Here is an 11,415-nt window from a genome sequence, read left to right on the forward strand (position 1 = left end):
TTTTACTCAATATGCTTCAAACACAAGTAGTGTGAGCAATGTGAGTGACTCACAGACTAGCAGGAGATAGGTTGCTTATCTCTTGGATTCTGCCAATTTGCCTTTATGAAGGACTTTCCTGCTTAGCACAATAATAAACAACCACAAACATTGCCCCTTAAGGGGGACTTCAGACAGTTGCCTGGCTAAATAACAAGCCAGGTCTTCCAGACTACATGGAGACAAGAATGTTATACCTCAGTGCAAATTGCTTATCAAGCAAAGCAAAGCAATCTTGGCAACTATGGTACCTGGAATCAATCAAACACAATCAGTATACCAATCTCAAAACCAAACAGCAAATGGTTCACAGTTAATTATATACAGACAAACTCAAGCCATTGCACAAAGGTGCAAGCTATTAAGGCTCAAACTCAAGTGTCAAACCCTGCAAAACAAAGTCAAAATCAGCTATATACAATCCACAAGTCAACTCCAATGGAGGCACACCATCAAGCATAGGCCATTTGTGCTATTAACCTGAAACAAATCTCAAATGTGAGAGCACAAGACCACTAGTCCAAGACTAGGGTCAAAAGGAGGTAAAAATTTTGAAACAACAAGTAAAAATTGGTCAAAACCAAGATTAATCAATTAAAAAGAAGGACCAATTGGTCTCATACCAAAACAGTGCACCAAATTCATTTTATGCACATGACATGTCAAACTATGCATTTGTGAATCACAATGGAGCTAACAGAATGATCACACTCAAATTAATACCAAAATAGTCCAATAAATCCCACAAAAATTCCAGCCTAAACAGGAGATGTTCAATGATCTACATATCAAATTTCATGTTATTTGGACTAGTGGAAGTAGAGAAATTAAATCACTAAATCATGGCATGCAAAAATCAACCTAAACTAGGTCACAAATTGTGCATCAAGTTCAATCAATTGTAAAACAGTGAAAACAAATGAGAAATGGACGGGACCAAAGCCAAATTGAAGCTAAACATGTTAAGAAACACTTCACCAAATTTCATCTTCATGTGACAAGGTATGAATATTTCACAAGCCATGGAAGATGGTCACTCAAACAAGGTTCACAAAATGGTAAACAGCAAACAAAAATGCCAATCAAATAGGAAATGTATCAACAATTCCTACAAAAATTCATGGTGAAACTAGACATGCATCTCATATCATATGCAAAAAATCAGAGCCATAGGTCTAGTGTAGGCATGGAAAATTAAATCATGAACATAGCATAGCATAGTGTGACACATATTGTCACACTCATGAAGATTAAATCATATCTACCAATCCAGGGATCCAAAAATAGCAAACTATACATCAAAATCTCCAGGCATGAGTCAAGAATAGGCATGTGAAATTTCATTCAATTTGGAGCAAGCATGATTATTTTATGATCAATATGGTGAAACATACATACAATGCACACATGTCAAAGATCATTAAGCCAATCCAAAAAATCGCCAGGCACAACTTGAGTTACTATGCCTAAAAAACACTAGAGGAAATTTAGGATCCAACACAAAAATTCCCAGGCAATTTGGATTAGAATTGGATTTGTTTTGATTTTTTGAAGTTTAATGCAATAATGAAATATTTATTTAGGTTTTTTAAATGATTTAATTAAGTCTGATGGCATTTTTGTAATTAGTGGAGTCAGGAAGCAAAACGCCGCGCATAACTAATTGACATGGCGCGTTTCTATTGGACTGTTTGAGCGGTAAACACGAGTTTGAATTGGAACGCAGAAAGACGGATCAAAGCTCGTTCTTGAGCTGTTCTTCACATGAACATTCATCAAATTCCAGAAAATTAGCGAAGAACAAAACTCGACCAAAATTGACAAATGGCATATGGTTGGAACCGTCTGAGTACGTACATCAACAATATGCAAACGAAATTTCCTAATTCCTACTGTATTGGACGGATCGAGCAAGAAAAGGTTTGACATCAAAAGTTCAAATCAAGATTTCTCTCTCAAATCTTGATGAATCTTAATTCTACAAATTGCACTACATTCTACAATCAAGGATCTACACAAATCATATCGCAATTTGGAGAATCATTAAGGTCGAGATCCAACCTTATGATAATGGCAGTGGAGATTTCGCGCGTTCCAGCTCCAATTTGTGTGAAACAGATGATGCAAATGGCTCAGGAAGATGATTGGAACAACTTCGGTAGCTCAGCAATGCTCTAGGTGCTCGAATCTTCAATTTGCCATGGTTGAACAAGCTTGGACAATTATGGTTTAAGCACGATTTTGGCTCCAATTGCTCCAAACAGTTCTTGCAAATTACCTGCAAATGTTGAATCAACAAAGAAATGGCACGAATGTTGATGAATTATTGATGAAATGATGAAAAATAGTGTATGTGAATTTGTGAGAAAGTGAGAGAATTTTGATCTTGGAACTGAGAATTGTGATTAGGATCATCAAATACAGTTACAATTAACAATATATACCAATGCCTTAATCCAAAATTAATCATGATTAGCAAAATGGAGATGATTAGTGTTAAGTGCATTTTCAAGTGTTAGGTCCAATATGCCCTTTCATGATGCAGCTAATTTTTCTGTCCAAACTTGGTTCAAGCAAGTTCTAAATGATATTTTGGAAGTGTTAGAAAAAGTCCCATGTGAAAATTCCGAGTATTTTGAGATTTGGACCATTTTGCCCTTGCTTTTTAATTGGTACACTTGAAAATTGACCTTTTTATGCGAAGGCTTTTGGCAAATTATGATGATGGATTATGAAAGTATACATCAAATGTGGTTTTCTCAAAGAAAAACCATCCAATTTGGCCATTCCATGTGAAAGTTATGCCGCTTTGATTTTGGGCATTTTTGGAAAATGACTCGACCATATCTTGCCAACCACACATGGGAATTTCAAGTTCTTTGACTTTTTGGAATGGTGAGATCAAGATCTTCAACTTTCATTTTGGCCAAAATTCCATTTGAAGCTTGTATGATGAAGTAATTTTGAGGAGAAAAACTTTCCATTTTGGGCAGCTGAAATTACAGGTCACCTGCCATTTTAGGAAACTTCTTGTCTGACCTCCAATTCTTCAACCTTGGTCTTTGATATATCAAATGAGACTTATATGGACATGGATGAGGCCTCTCAAACCATCTCACGCCTTCCAATCCATAAAATCAGGCACAGTTGACCACAATTGACCACAGTTGACCTTCTATGGTTCCAGCTGAAATTCAGCTTGACTGATGAGCTTTGATCATCCAATCTTTGGCCAAACCACTTCACAATGATCCTTAGACCATATGAACTTGATAAACCAATCCTAGGGCTTTGTCCCAATGAAAATAGCACATGCTTGCTTGTTTGACTGATTCTCCTGACCAGTTTGACCTAATTTGTCAATGGGCTTGCACTTGGGCAAATGGACAATGCAATGTTATGCAGTGGACCATGTTATGTTAATGACCTAATGATGAAAATGTATGTACAAAAGGTAGGGTGCAAATTTGATGTGCTACAACTGCCCCTACAACCTGAATCCAGGGACGCCCCAATAAGCAGCTATATGCTGGATTAATATCCATGACTTGGAAATTAATCAGGAATACATGAGGGCCAATCAATATGGGCAATTCAACCTCTCCAATCAGTGTTCTCCTGGAACCATCAAAAGCTTTCACTACCAAGGCACTAGGCTTCATAGCTGGTCCTTGATAAGATAACTTGGCGAGTGTTCTCTTTCGAGGGCACACTTTGATGCCAGATCAGTATTTTCCCCTTTGATTTCTGATTCGGTGATTGTAGAACAGTTGGCAATAACCGAAGCATCCATGATGTTGTTCTTGTTGGTGGTTCATGCCATCAAATTAGAGAGAGCATCCCAACACATATGAGCCATAATTGCAACTCTTTGTGAGAGCTTAGACACCTTGGATGATCCCGAAGCCAAGGCATCAATGATTCGGATAATTGGTGAATATGCAGAAAGAATTGACAATGCAGTGGGCCCTCAGTTGGCTTCTTAAGGAAATGTTTGACAGTAACAATCAGCAATTATAGTTGAACAAGTGCAGGTTCTTCAGGGAAACTTTCCAAAAAACTTTCAAGAAGCTCGTCAGCATAACACATGTTTATTCCTCAAGCTTCAGATCAAGCTTCATGTTTTCTTGCATGATTCTATGACTCTGATCCTTACAAGAAGAACTCGTATCAATCTGTTTCTCTCCACCGGAAGCCGACTTTGAAACAGGAGCAATATGATTTTGATCCTCATTTGAAACCTCACAACATTGTGATGGAATGCCTGTATCTGTATCTGTTATTCCTGCCGAAGTGGTTTCATTGAATACCTTGGTTGCCAACATATAGAAACCAACCACAAAAACTACCAAGCCACTTGCACTTCCTTTTGCAACTCTATTTCGTATAACATTTGGCGGTTTGGCACGGTATACGGTTACCGGTGGTAGCTTGGATGAAGCACTTTGGAATTCATGGACTTATGTATCTGGCGTAGGAAATCATGCCGAAACGGAAGGAATGGGCCAGAGAATCGTCTGTGTCTCAATTAGCGTAGATGGCATGCTGCTTGGGTTTGTTTCGGATGCCATATCAGAGAAGGTTTATTCACTTAGAAAAGGAAAGAATGAAGTGATCGAAAGACACCTTGTACTCATCCTTGGGTGGAGTGACGAATCGGGCTCACTTTTGAAGCAGCTAGCAAATAAGAGTGTCGACGATGGTGTTATTCTGGTGCTCCTCACTCAGACTCTTGACAAGGAGCAAGGAATATGGTTCTCAATAATGCCATTACCTGCTGCACTGTATCAATAGAAAAGCACCCAGGACTCTGCAGAGGAGAGTTTTTTTTTACAATCCACAATAAACCTCCAAGTTGAAACCTTTAATCTTCACAAGAAAATCCCTCAATAGAACTTAGTGGTCTGGGAAGTATTATGACCTCCTCTCTAAATGCTGCAACCACTCATGTGATGAATTTTGTCGAAGGTTAGGCATTCCAAAACCTCCAGGTTTGCGGACGCTGATGATATTGTTCCGGCAAGCAACAACAGAGATGGTATCAGCAAGCAAACCCATCAAACCTTCCAGTTCTGTTATAGTACAGACGAGTCGAAGTCCGTGTCCTTCAAACTAGCTTGGAGGAAACTGTACATCATAAGTTCTTGAGGTTACCACGAGACCTTGCTGAGAGGCAATTGGCTGCACAGTTAGCTTACCGCACACGACAACGACACCCTCAAATCACTTTGAAGTCTTTTGTTAGAACTCACTTTGAGTCTTCTTCCTCTAATAAGTGCATCTACAACCCTTGCCTGCATAAGGGCTATCAAATGATCAATCTCAGGCCTGGTGAAAGTCTTCTGCTTTAACAGTTTCTCAAGTTCAATTAATCCACCTTGATCTGAGTTAGAACAATTAATTTGAACATTACTTCCACCAACTGCTCCTTGCTGATTGCCAGGAGATTCAGCATTCACATCCTTTACATGAAAAGGCTTTCCACCAGTGCTACCAGGAACATTTGCAGCAGAATAGGTAGCAGGAGATTCAACATTTGCATCCTTTACAAAAAGCTTTCCACCTATGCTACCAGGAACGTTTGGAGTGTCTACATTGAACTTCACATTGCCGACATCGCTCTGATCAAGCAAGTTGTTGATATTATGAGAGTTTTGAGCTAAAACTGTGAATGGTGCTCTTGAAGTTTCGTCTTTGTTGACAATGCCGACATGGAACGGTTTAACTTCAGGTTCTTGAGGTTAGGTGCCCTTGGGATTCTGCTGCAGTAGCTGAAGATAACCGAACATCCCCTCTCTTATCCATTACTCCTTAAAGGTTAATGCAAAATAGCTTAACGACAAATTGGAACTTGTAGCTTGATATTTAGGAAAAGCATGCCTTGTTTAAATGTTTTATTTTGACATTTTATTTCTTTGATTGATCTGGTAGGTTTGGCAATGGAATGCTGCAGGCTGATTGGTTTCTTGGTGTGCCGGCTAGCGGATAATGTGTTGTCTTGCGGTGGTGGCAGCTGCACTCCCCCAATTAGACTTGGCTCGGACTTCAAACATAGAGGATGTTTCACTACGACGGTATTTGGCTCAGCATTCAACGATGCAGATTCTTCTAATGCAATGGAAATGTTTTTAGGTTTTGAATCTATTCTGTGTTCCACTAGAGAAGATTCTTTCTCCATAGGTTTAGAAATCTCCTGTGAAGAATCATGTGAGTTGTCTTTATCAGATAGCTCTACAGATACATAAGTAACACTGCTAATGGCTGGTGGTTTTTCTGCCTTCGGATTTTGTACTTCCAGGTCCTTCAAAAAATCCATTACTGCTTCCATTAACATTCTTTCCTCCTCCTCTGCACTAGATGGAAAACCTATAAGGTCTTCAAGTTGATATTCCACATACTGATCGTCATCCAATGCTGCGGGAACATGGGGGCATAGGGATGACCATCGGACAACTCAAACCTTATCATGAACGAAAACGGTGGGGATGTATCACTGCACTTCTCTTCCTCATTTCGTGTTGGTTAGTTTTGCTCTCTTTCCTTGCAACAATATGGACTTGCCTATTGCCCTCATATGAATTTGTACTAATTTTGTATAAACTTTACTCGATGAGGTAGGATCTTTGAAAGGAAAATAACTTGCTAATTCTCTCAGATAGCTGAGCGCACCATCTAACAAAAGAGAAACAGGTTGTTGTGGGGCCCCAACCATCTCTGTAAATTCTAATAACAATACTTGTGAGATCTCAATAAATGCAGGCACACAACTTGAAGGCAACGGCGAATCATCCATCAGATAAGTTGAAGGCATGCTTCTCAAAATTCAAGTGGTCCCAGATTGTTGAAACAGTGGAGGTGTTGGCTGAAGCAAAATGAGAAGCATGGAATTATGAAATGGCAACTAGAGGTTCAGGCTGAACTTGAGGCCCAACATCGTCGTCGCTCCTTGCTTGTGACTTCCGACGCTTTATTCTCTCAACTTATCGTTGATGCAAACCGTGCTCTTTGTAAATTACATATTTTTTTTGGATAATCCATGATTTGCAATGAATGAAAATTGGTGTTTCTTGTAGCAAGACAAGGATCTCTCTTTGCATCTTAGAAACTTCATGTATTCATGTGATGAGATGCTTTTTGATTATAAGTTATTCATATGCCATGTACATGGATGATTATGATTGAATGAATGAACGAAGTAATCGAACTATGAATGAGTATGTGGAAATCCTTGAATATGAATGGAATTTTTTTTCAATGTGAATGAAGGAAATATGAATGTAAATTTGGAATGTGAAAAATGAAAAAAATATGAAATAGTGAACATAAACATGTATGAAGGTGAATGAAGAAGGAATGCAAATGAGTGATTGATGGGGAAAAATTTTCAGGACCAAAATCAGGGTATGACATGTTTACTAACCAAAAGCATAAAATATGTCACTAACTAGTTTGTTTTTGAAGCTCAAGCAGTCATGTGGTCCAAGGCTCCTAGGAGGCCCCTATGCTCATCGATATGGCCAGATAAAGTTGAAAGCAAGCATGAAAATGTTTCACAAAGCTCTCAATCATCATATATGCCTCCCAAGTATCTCAATTTGTCATGTTGATCAAGATAAACCAAAGGGCTTGAGGATTGTTTCCCAAGGAAACCCTAATTCATTTGTGCATTGACTGTGCCTTGCTCATGAAGAAACTTCAACCTATGTTCAAATAAAATCAAGGGAAGTTCTTTCATTTATCATTTTATGCATATATAAGCTTATTTGAGTGTCCTCAGTCATTCATTCATCAAGATTTGAAGTTTGGACTTGAGAAGTTGATTAGTCAATTCATCTGACTATTTTGAAATCCACTGAGACCTAACTTTTGATGTGTTTGTCAAATGAAGATGACCCCAAGAGAAACAATGTTCTTAAGAACCATATGAACAACTTTCATGCTCATAAAAAATCCATTTTAAGATTAGAAGGTCATCATTCATTTCAAAATATTATAGGTCATTTTGACTGAAACCCTAATTTTGGGTTGAATTCCCAAGGACCTAACTCCTTCATATTTTATTATTTTAAGGTGATACCAAGTGAATTAGAAATTTGAAGATGTCTAATTCAATTGTTATGTTGGACAAAATTTCATAATCCTAAAATAAACACATGTGATAATACAAAACATTATAGGTCACTTTGGACCAAAGCCATTGAAATGTGAAAAAGTCCAACTTCAAGTGCCCATAACTTTCTCATTAAAATTCCAAATGATTCAAAATTTAAGTCCCAATTTATTATCTTGAAAATATATACAACTATGGTGTTGGAGGTTTTGTCATTTGAGGCTTGAATCATTGAAACATAAGGGCTTGAAGTTGGCCCATTTTGGCAAATTTCTCAAATACATGTTTTGTACCTTGAACTTCATGGCCAGTTTTCAATATTTTCCCAACTCCAAATGAATTTTTGTTCAACATAACATTCGTTCCTTCTGCCAAGACCTTTCCAACCATTATTCACATGCCCATGTTGCAATTTTCCAAATGGAATTTTTGAAGAGGTGAAGTTTTATGATCATTTATGGAAACCATGTTAAAACTTTGTGCACAAGCTAATACATTGCAGTCTGCACGTCCAAACCATCTCACAATCATTTCAGCTTGCATTTCCAATGGATTTTGGGCCTCACATGCGCCTGTACAGGCCCATGCATGGAGGACCCAACTTCATGCACACACGAGTTTGATCATGCCTTGCATCAGCTGTGGCTATAAATAGACATGCTTGCTCACTTCAAATGATAACCTAAAGGCGCCTGAATCTCTGCTCAACTGATTCCCCAACCCTCCATTAAAATAATTCTGAATTTTTTCTTAACTTTTCAAGCTTGAATTTCAACTTCCCTGGTTGATCTTCAGCTTCTAAATTCCTTAGCCTTGCTTCCTTGTTACTTCAAGATCCAGCTGCGCTGAAGAATTGGATTAGATCAAGCTCACACAAGCTGCACTTCAAAGGTTTTCACCATAACTATTTTCCTTTGAATCTCTCTTATTATTGTGCATTGCTTGGTTTGGTTGGCATCTCTGAAGTACTCATGTGAGAGGCAATTGATTTGTGGTTTTAATTTTGAGAATTGGACAAGTTCAGATTGAGCACCTCATTTTTCAAGCTCAGATTTCTTCCTCTATAGGGATCTTGAGTGAAAACTAAGGTCACAGGGGTGATGTACATCACCCCAGCTTTCGAATGGTATGTGGATCGCGCGTTTTAGTTGAGGTTTGAAAACCTGCAACTGGTGGCCGGAACTTGCCTTCTCACCGGAGAAGACGGTGGTTTCCACCACCGTCCCGACGCGTCCCAACCTCAGCCCTTGGATCCACTCTTCACGTTCTAATCTTGGTTGTTGATTTATTTGACTTCATTTAATACCATGTGCCACGCTGTTGACTAAGGTTCACAATACGCGCGCGCTTCCCAACCACATGATGAGCCACATCAATTAATGAAATGAGATCTAACGCCTCGGGCTTTTTGCTATTTTCTGAATTTCCATTTTAATTTCTTTTATTCCATTTTATTTTAAAAATTCATAACTTCTTTATTTGGAATCACAAAAATATGAGACCAATTGCAAAAAATTTCTCTTAAATTCTAGTTTCGAAAAATGATTTTTAATTATTTTTGTGATTCCATTTAATATTTTTTGTGAATTATTTCTTTTCTGGTTATTTTTAGATCATTTAAAATACTTTTTGATATTCAAAAAGGCCAAAAATATTTTCTTAACATCGTTGGATAATGATGAATCTATGAAAAATATTCTCATCAATTTCTAATTGATTAGAGATTTATTTGAGATTTTAGTCCAATTATGTTATTTTTTCTTCATTTTTAATTGTTTAAAATTAGTTTCTGTTTTCAAAAAATGTTGAGAAAGTTTGTCAAACCTTGTTTGACCATGTTAGACTTATGATGATCCAATTGGACTTATCCAAGTTGGTTTGAATTGGATTTGAAGTTTGACCTTTACTTGTTCATTTTATTTTATGCATTATTTTAATTTCAAAAAAATACCAAAAATATTTTTGTTATTTCTTGACTTTTAATCTTCATTCCACTTCTGTTTACCATTGATTGGTGTTGATCTCATTCATGTTTGTCCAATGTGTTTTGGTTATGTCTTTTGAATTTCAACTTTGTACATTCCATTTCCATCTTCATCTTCTTCTTTTTCCTTTGACCAATGAGTTAATGATTTGTGGTTAGCCTTGACATATGAGAGGTTTAACCTTCTTTGATCCAAATCAAATTCATCTTGATCAAAGATCAAGTGAATTGCTTCGTGTCCAAGATAGGTTGCTTCTTGGTCAAGCAAAAAACCTAACAATCCATACAAGGTCATTCTTCTTTTCTTTTGGAATGGCAAGTTGTAGGAGCTTGGCTTACTAGTCATGATCTCTAACTTGTGTTTATTTTCTATAGTTTTATTGACCGTCCTCAGATAGGTGTGACTACTACATTAGTCCGCTTACGATTGCTTAACATAGCGCTAAATTGCCTTATGGCACACTAATACTAACTACTAATGACTAACTTTTAATTCAAGCATTTAATTCTTGCAATTTACTTTAATGCAATTTAATTTCTTGCTCATTTATTCGTATTGTCTTTGCCCTTTGCTCGTTTGAGTACATGTTTATGTTTATGCCATTTGCCTTTTGCTCACTTGAGCACATTATTGTGTATATACTATTGCCTTGTGCTTGTTTTATTTTTGTTCGTGTGAACCCAATGCAAAAGGAGAAAGGACTTAGAATTAGAAACATACCTATGCTAAAATGGAATTTCAAGAGAAACTAGGCCTCATGCCTTTAGAATGCTAAAATATGTTGAAGAGCAACTAGGCCTCATGCCTTTAGAATGCTTAATCTTGAAAGATGAATTGAAAGGACTCCTAATTCTAAACTCACTCTTGTCCATTATTTTTATTGCATTGTGGAACCTTTTGATTTGTGTGTTCTTGTGATAGGGATCCCAAACTTGAGATAATTAGAAGGACCATTGTCATGAGCATCCAAGATAAGAGAGACAAATCTAAATTGGAGGATCCTAGGAGCTTGTTTGAATATTTGCTTGATTGATTGAGTTAATTTCTTATTGCTTGCTAAGTCCAAAGGAAAGGAGCAACTTGGATCATCTTTATGATCTCAAGAAGGGAACTCCAAGTGGTTTTATGTCTCTTCCCTCATCTTTGAATGTTTAGGACCTAGCATTTCTCTTCTTCTCTCCACTCTAACCCAAGCCAAACATTTTTGTGCAAACATTGACATTGTTTTCAAAACTAGAAACCTAGGCCATATGCCTTTGATTTTTTCAAACTCTTTTCATT

The sequence above is a fragment of the Lathyrus oleraceus genome, chromosome 1 (assembly GCF_024323335.1).
Source record: "Lathyrus oleraceus cultivar Zhongwan6 chromosome 1, CAAS_Psat_ZW6_1.0, whole genome shotgun sequence".
Classification (NCBI taxonomy): Eukaryota; Viridiplantae; Streptophyta; class Magnoliopsida; order Fabales; family Fabaceae; genus Lathyrus; species Lathyrus oleraceus.